This window comes from Symphodus melops, assembly GCF_947650265.1.
Source record: "Symphodus melops genome assembly, chromosome: 2".
NCBI lineage: Eukaryota > Metazoa > Chordata > Actinopteri > Labriformes > Labridae > Symphodus > Symphodus melops.
The window spans coordinates 12579891-12588071 of record NC_136692.1 but is presented as its reverse complement, the minus strand read 5'-3'; positions in this window follow the sequence as shown (position 1 = coordinate 12588071).

Here is an 8181-nt window from a genome sequence, read left to right as displayed (position 1 = left end):
GATCAATTGGCCTAAAAAAAGAAAAGGAGAACAAAATCTTCTTCTTCACTCTGACCAGCTTTCATACATAACAACTGCACTCCTCCCAGTTTTTTGGTCCATCTGTTTTGAATATTGTGGCCAAAAAACATCACTGATTTGATTGGACACAAATGTGATGCTTGAGGCTCCTTCAAACATCCAAAGCCTGTTTGACCCTCCTTCTTTTGCCCTCTTCCAACAACGACTCCTTTCCTATCTCCCCAGTGGTCTTGTTCAAGGGGCTCCAGATCCAACTACGTGTGTGTGTGTGTGTGTGTGTGTGTGTGTGTGTGTGTGTGTGTGTGTGTGTGTGTGTGTGTGTGTGTGTGTGTGTGTGTGTGTGTGTGTGTGTGTGTGTGTGTGTGTGTGTGTGTGTGTGTGTGTGTGTGTGTGTGTGTGTGTGTGTGTGTGTGTGTGTGTGTGTGTCTGTGTGTAGGTGTGTGTGTGTGTGTGGGTGTGTGTGTGTGTGTGTGTGTGTGTTTGTGTCCGTGTAAGTCTTGGGGGGTGGAGGACTCTTAAACCAGCTCATGTTTAAACTATGGGGAATTGTTTCATTTTATGTAGAATATTTGTGTGATTGTGTTGGTTGGTGCTCTTATTCTTTTATATTGATTTATTGTTATTATTTGTCTTGGTTGTACAGATAGACTCTAAGTATTAATGGACGATGCCTGAGTGACTTCAGCCATACGTTACGGCAGGGGGCTCTCGAGGCTCATCAGCAGCAGCCGTCATGTTAGAAATCCTGTCTCAGACTAACTTTTAGTCAATGTAACGACAGGCTGAGTGCTGGAGTGCAGGACTTTGCACTTTCGTATTAGTTTCATTTTTCAACACGAGAGGTTGTTGCTTGGTACAGCAGCACTATGGTCAACATGAGTTGTTTTTAAATATGCTTCATGAATAAACTTGACTGGAGGGGGAGAGGCGTGGCAGCAGCCCAGCCCGCAGGGACCCAGGTTGGGAATTGAATGGTTGCTGGTTCAAGTCCCAGCTTGGGTAGCTGGAGAGTTGCCAGTCCACCTCCTGGGCTCTGTCAAGGCGCCCTTGAGCAAAGGCGCCTGTCTGAGGCTGCTCCCCCACTCTGACATCTCTCCATCAGTGCATGTACATAGGATCCTGTTTGTGCATGTGTACTGTATGTGTGTTTAGCATGATTTCACAGAGTGTAAAAAAATAATTTCCCCATTGGGGATTAATAAAGTAAATCTTCTTCTTGACTTGAATACACAACTGAAAAGTTTTAGGTCAGCTTTGATTCACAAAATTTACACCCTGCCTTCAAAGAATTGCTTTTTTTTTTTTTTTGTCTAAACATGTAGCTTTTATTTGAAACAGGAACAGATTGTTGTTTGTTTGTGGCATACAGTTACCACGCTTTGGTTGTATGTCATACATATAAAAGTCTAACCACTGGTGTCAAATGGAAGCTGAACCATTGTGTTGTATTTGTTTTATCAAGGACTTTGGTGATGAACACAATGTTGAACTTAATTACATTTAAAACGATCCAGGCTATAGTTGTTGAATATTTAATTGAAAACCACAATTGTCAACATCAGAATAGCCAAAGTCACTATTATGGTTACCATTCACATCTGTTTTTGTGTCACCTCTGAGAGTTTTGACAGATGCTTTTAATAAGAAGCTGAAGGTGGTTCTTGTTTAGTTTTAACTACCTGCAAGTGGTTTCTTTTTGTTTCTTTGGATAATATTTTTGAAAAGTTTTCCTGTGGTTATCAAAAGATTTGCAAGTAAAGGTGTCCAAGTCATGTCATGGAGTAAAAAGCACATTGTTCAAAATTGGAAATTTTGAGTAACAATATAGTAATCACACTAAAGGAAATATGTTAACAAGTAAAAATTATACCTGAGAACAATCTTAGAATAAATATATTGTGTACTGGGTTAGATATGTTGCCAACATGTTTTTCCTTATTTCTATGTACTGAAACGTTACAGTTGTTAGAGATGAAAAATGAGCCTTGTTAAAAATCTGGAAAAAATTTACTGAACAACTAACCACTTTCTACATGCTCCATAAGCCCATCCTCACTTAAAACCCCAGTTCCCCTCTCTGCTGAGCTATCCCACATCATGTCTGTGTTAATCTCCATCAGAACCAGGCACAGCAGTGCACTCTGGCATATATCATCCCACACACTTGTCAAACATCTAAAAAAGAAGATAGAATCCTGTTCCACATGGTTCTGATAAAAACAGAGGTAGGCCTTGGTCAGCACAGTTTACTCGTTCTTGCTCTTTGATTAATTCTGTGTACTGTGTTTCCTTTGAAAAGTAACAAAAAGGCTGAGGGAAAACTGGCTGTTGGTGAAACACAGGATCAAATTGGTCTTCACTATTAATAAATCATGATTGTTAACATTTCTTTCTTCTGCTGTCAAATGTGTCCCCTTTTGTTTTTCAGGGGGAAAAAAAGCTAGAAGAGAAGGAAAACAGAAAACATTTGGATTGTTTCCAGCTCACAAATGAAGCGTAAAAAGCATGTTCTCCATGTTTATACAATCTTTCAGCCAAAGAGCCTAGATGAACATACACATTTTTGGAAAAATATGAAGACTCTCCACATATGTTGATTGTCTGGACTCAAAGGACCATGTGGTGATTTATGATACTGATGATGATGAAAAATTTTATTGAACATATTGTGGTTCTTCTGTCATCTCACAATGCATCTTAATTCAATAAAGTTTATACAGTGAAGATACACAGTGACCTTTATATCATATATGTGTAGAATCACAACTTACATTTGTAAGAACATGTTTTGTTTCTGACCTGTTTCACTAGCGCTGTATCACAGAATCATGCTTGTTGAAGTTATCACTAAACAAATGTAACCCATGGGTCTGCTAGCAAGGCAATTGACTGTGGGAAGGGGAAGAAACACGTCTTGATATGAGGACAAAAGGTAAAAAAAAAAACCCTCTTTGAGTTAAAAATGAATTCATACAACTACAGTCTAAAAGTTTATGGAAATCAAGAACTATTCACTTGAAAAAAAACTGAACCCCATTAGGTTTTAAGTTTTTTTGTTATCCTTGGTTTGACAGGTCTTTAACAAAGTTATGTACATGAGGGGTTAAAAGCTGATTGTTCTGTCTGTAAGAGTTTGGTACTGTTGGTCAGCAAAGTAATCAAACAAAGATTTTTGTGTATTTGAAAAAAATACTCATAGTGCACTTAACTTGCTTATTAGGCTCATTTCATTTTTCTGTTCATGTTTAGTCTATAATGAAAACCATCATTTATGTAACAGAACTGTAGAAGACTTCTTCTTTTGCTCTTGTTGTTAGTAAGGCTATAATAACTTTGACTCACAACAGGTGGAATTTGGGATGAAAATCTTGTGCTACCAATCAGCATTATATACACATGGATTTTTTTTTACTGTTATGTTAAAGTCTCAAACCCTTTTTACTTTTGCACTAAACTAAAAAAGAGGCTCAGACTGCTGCATACATTTGTCATTTGTCTGGATTAAACTATGTATGTGAGTTTACACACTGTCAACAAAAATGCCAACCACTGTTCTTTTATGCTCTGCTGGTTCTTCAAGTCATATGTTGAAAAACAAAAAACAACAGACATTTCTGTAATCCATCACACCGTTGAACCCTGGACCAAATAGCTTTAAAACATTTTTTTTTTTAAATAAACTGCCACCATGTCTGCAAAACCTTTCATCCCCCAAATGGAACTTTGCCTAAATTCCTTCAGTGCATCATAAAAGCCACAAATCTCCAAACAAGCAAGAATCACAATACAGAACTACTTCTGAAGCAAGTGCATTTTTCCACAGAAAGCTTATACAGTTACAAATGAAACATGTACTTTAGTTGGTAAGATGTCTGCTCAGCCAGTCTGCACAATCAAACCATAATCTTTCTCTTTTTTTCCCTGCAGGATAAGACATCTCAAGGAGAACAACTTTGAGCCCATCGATCAGTTTAACAAGTAATGATCTAATTCAGATGACTATGCAGAAATAAGGAGTTATGCTCAGTTTTACCCGTTGTATTTACAATCTATGGTTCCAGCAGTATAATTTATTAAGCTACACCATAGAAATCGAAGCTTAATTATCAACTTTGTAAATCGGAAAAATGCCATGTGGTGGGGTTTTTCAATTCATTCTGTGATGGTTCGTAAAGAAAGACGTCTTAATAATGACCTAATATGGCTGGGTAAGCCAATATGATTGATAAAGGGGCGGCACTAGCTCAGTCTCTAGGGACTTGTCAGTCCTGTGCACTGCTGGGGTGCCCTTGAGCAAGGCACCAAATCCACCCACCCACCAGCTCCGGAGCGCCTGTCCGGGGCAGCGCCGTCTCTCTGATGTTTCTCCCTCAGTGCATGTCCTTATCATTCAATTTACGATTTTGACGTTTTTTTTTTTTTTTTTTTTTTTTTTTAAATTTTGATTCTTTAAAGTTCCAGGTTTAAATGTGGTCTTATTTATAATTTTGGTTTAATAGAAACATCAAGCACCAATCATTGTTGTATTTCAGCATATAAAACATGAAAAAGCATACAAAGAACAGAGAGAAGAAGGATGAGAGGGTTAATGTAGGATTTAATGATCATTTGGGATTACTGTCAGTTTTACAAGTCTGCCAAATCAGACCTTGAACTTTGTATGTATTTTATTAAAACGTGTTTGAACCAATCAAATAATTTGTCTTTTGAATTAATGTTACATTATCTGAGACCTTCTGACCTCTCAAAGCAAACTCAGTTTGATAAAGGTCCATTGAGCAGCTTTCTACTACAGTCGTTTGTGCTATTGTGCTGTGTGCTGAGCTTGTTTTGCCAGATCACCTTATATGGTGAAAGGTCTCTGCCATCACTGTGATCCCTAGGCCAAGGACCCGCTGAAATTACAAATACAGAGTAATGCAGAGTGCAGAGCTTGTCAAAACCCAGTGAGGTCTGAACTGAGTCAATAAATAATCATGCACCTATCAATGCTTACATGCAGACCCTACTCAGCTGGTACGAGGCCCTACTGTTTATTGTCTTTCATGAAAGTATCTGATAAAGACTTTAGCTCCTCAGCTTCCTCAGCTCATATGTTCCCTGAGGGCAGCACATTTGTATTAACAGCAGACAAAGTGGAGCCATGCTGAATCTGTATGTCTTTACTCAATACTTAGGGAGTCAAAATTCTCAGATGTTTAGGTCACTGTTATAAGCAGCAAAAATAAAAAGTCTCCACAGCTGTTAAAGTGTTGTTTTCTATTAAATGTGTTCTTAAATGTAATGCTACTTTGCAAGATTTGTAAGGAAATCATCAGAGTTCATGAGGTTAAGATCAGAAAAGTAATATAACATGTGAAAAACCACAAAATGGGCATACTGAAAGTCAGATTGAAAAAATTCAATTAAAACTAAAATAAGAATCTAAACTTCATATCTAAAGAAAGGCACTCATCTCTGCTAGATGCTCTATTTACCCTTTGTGCTTTTCTATTGAGTTGTATTTACGGACCATTTCTGCCTTAATGATAGGACAGCTGAAGAGAGACAGGAAATGTTGGCAGAAGAAAGTGGGGGATGACATGCAGCAAAGGGCCGCTGCGAACCCTCAGCTGCTGCGATGAAGTCTACATCCATAAGGGAAATGTAAGTGAAGAGCTTGGGTATAGATGGTATAGTGCAGACCTAAGTGACAGAGAAGAGATAGCTTTAAAAAACATAAAGAATATAATGTTGAATTTGAGAGTATCGATAGGATTCAAACCAGTTTTGTTCCTTAAGGGATTTAATTGAGATTTTATTGGAAGTATTGGCGGGGGCCAAATAATGTTCTGTATTAAACAGTTTTTAATATTTCCAAGAAAAACCAAAGAACAATGTTGCCCTTCTTTGGTTATCAAAGTTAAACCAACATCGAGAATGTTTCATTAGAAGCTGCAACCAATTTCAATAAGAGAGTGTTTCATTTTCTCCAAAAAACCCCCACTTCTTTAATAAAACATTAAATAATTAAATACAGACTCAAACATCTGCTCTCATTCAAAGTACTGCAATAGAAGAATAAAATGAAGGGCTTTTCCATATTTAAGTTTTATTACAAAAGTGAGTTAAGAAACAAACCCCATATTAAATATGAAATGACATTATATCCAAATGACAGCCTTTTAACTCCCATTTGAGACTAAACCAATGAAGCCCATGAGTCTCAAACTATAAAACCATAAAACCAGGGACATAGAACTTATTTATTTTCACCTACAGATGAATATATGTATCTAAATGTGTTTTTAGAGTTAAACCAAATCGTTCCTGCCAATGGGCACTGCTAAGCTTTATTTCCTCTCATTATTCTTTGATAAATTCCATTTGCACAATATGAGTACATTCATCATTGGTGACAATGAAATGTTTGTATAGTTATAATTCCACTTCTCTGCCACTTGATTAATTCTAAATCTTTACTCTAAAGCAGCATTGATTCATTGTTTTTGAAGCAAATACTTAAGAAACACTCAAAGAAACTCGAACCACATAATGCACTGTCAACACTGTTGGACTCTAATGAGTGAGCTTTTATCACCATCGATGAAAACATTACTTTCTGCAAGTGCATCTCACCACAGAACAGGGCAAATACATTTCTCTGACATACAATGTAGTGTTCAAACATGATAAAAGGCAATAAATCACAATGATTGGAAAAGAATTTAGGAGTCAGGGAACAATTTCTCTCTCCTCTTGGGTTAGGGGATTTCTAAAAAAGGAAAAAAAAGATAGGCATGGCTCCTCTGAAGCACTTTATCACAGTGACTTCTATTAGCATAGTCCTATCTAAACAAATATAATCTATACTTTGTACACATCAAGCATTGTTAGCCCCACCAGTGCATGGTAAAAGGAGTCAAACACCAAAAAAGGGGTCTTAGTGATGTCACCCATTGGTTTCTGAAGAGACATTTGAAGTCAACTGTAGTGGTTGCAGATGACTTTAAACTCAGAAAACAAACATAAATCTTTTGTACCATTTTAAGGATGACACTCATGCAGAGGCTGGCTATGACAAGTCAGAAATGTAGTCTGTTAATTTCTTCCATTCTCTTTTCCAAAGTAGTTAGATGAGAATTTTTTTTTTTGACAAATGAGAATAGAATATTTACATGAGGGATGATCTTGAGGCAGACACTGGCAGGAACCAGTCTAAAATAAATGCACCATTAGTGTTCCAAAAATAATGCAGTACTTATTTTCAGATCAGATACAAACACCTGTAGAAATTATAGGAATCATACTAAAAAGATCACTACAAAACAAAGTACGTGCTTGGTATTTCTATTGTCAGAAAGGTTCAATATTTACCTGTGTGAATTATGTAGGTGTTTTGCACCTGCCCCTTCCAAACAGTTGTTCGATACCGTAGCTACTCAAAGACTGTTGAGCTGTGTTGTCATTTGCAATCAGCAGACTGATGGAGACTCTGCAGTGAGCCGTATTGAGCCCGTTAAGGCCAGCACCACCAGCAGGCTGTGAGCACTCACCTCAAAGTGAATGGACTTATCTTTCTGCATACAGATCTTACCCCCATTAGAGGTAAAGACAACGCTGGTCCAAAAAACTGTGCACACAGAACAACTAAAATGTGTTTGAAATTTCAAGTCCAAATTTAAACATTGTTTGTTTGTGATTATGACAGCCTTGTGAGTCATCTTTTTTCAAGTCTTGTAGTTACTATTTTGGATTTCTTCAGTGTATTTGAGTGTGTGGGTAATGCATTACTTTTAAAAAGGGTTGTTTGTTTTGGAGCAGAATAAGATTAAATCAGGAAGGGAACTATTATAATTCTTTAGGAAATACTTGTATATATACAACAAGATGAATCACATTACTTGGAGGGGCATTTTGAATGAATTAACAAAAAAAAAGATCTGATTGGTTAAACATAAACAATGGTGAGGAGTGGAAACCAAAATCTATTTCTGGATGCTTTTGTGGAAAATAAAATGCATGAGTGAATGAGAATTTGTGTAATTAGCATAACTTAAATGATGAAAGCATGACGTTCCTGCAAGGATGCCAGCTGCTAATCATAACCAGTGAACTCCAGAAATATCTTTAGACTTAAAGCAACAAAAAGAAAGAAGAACAATGACTGATGACACCAAA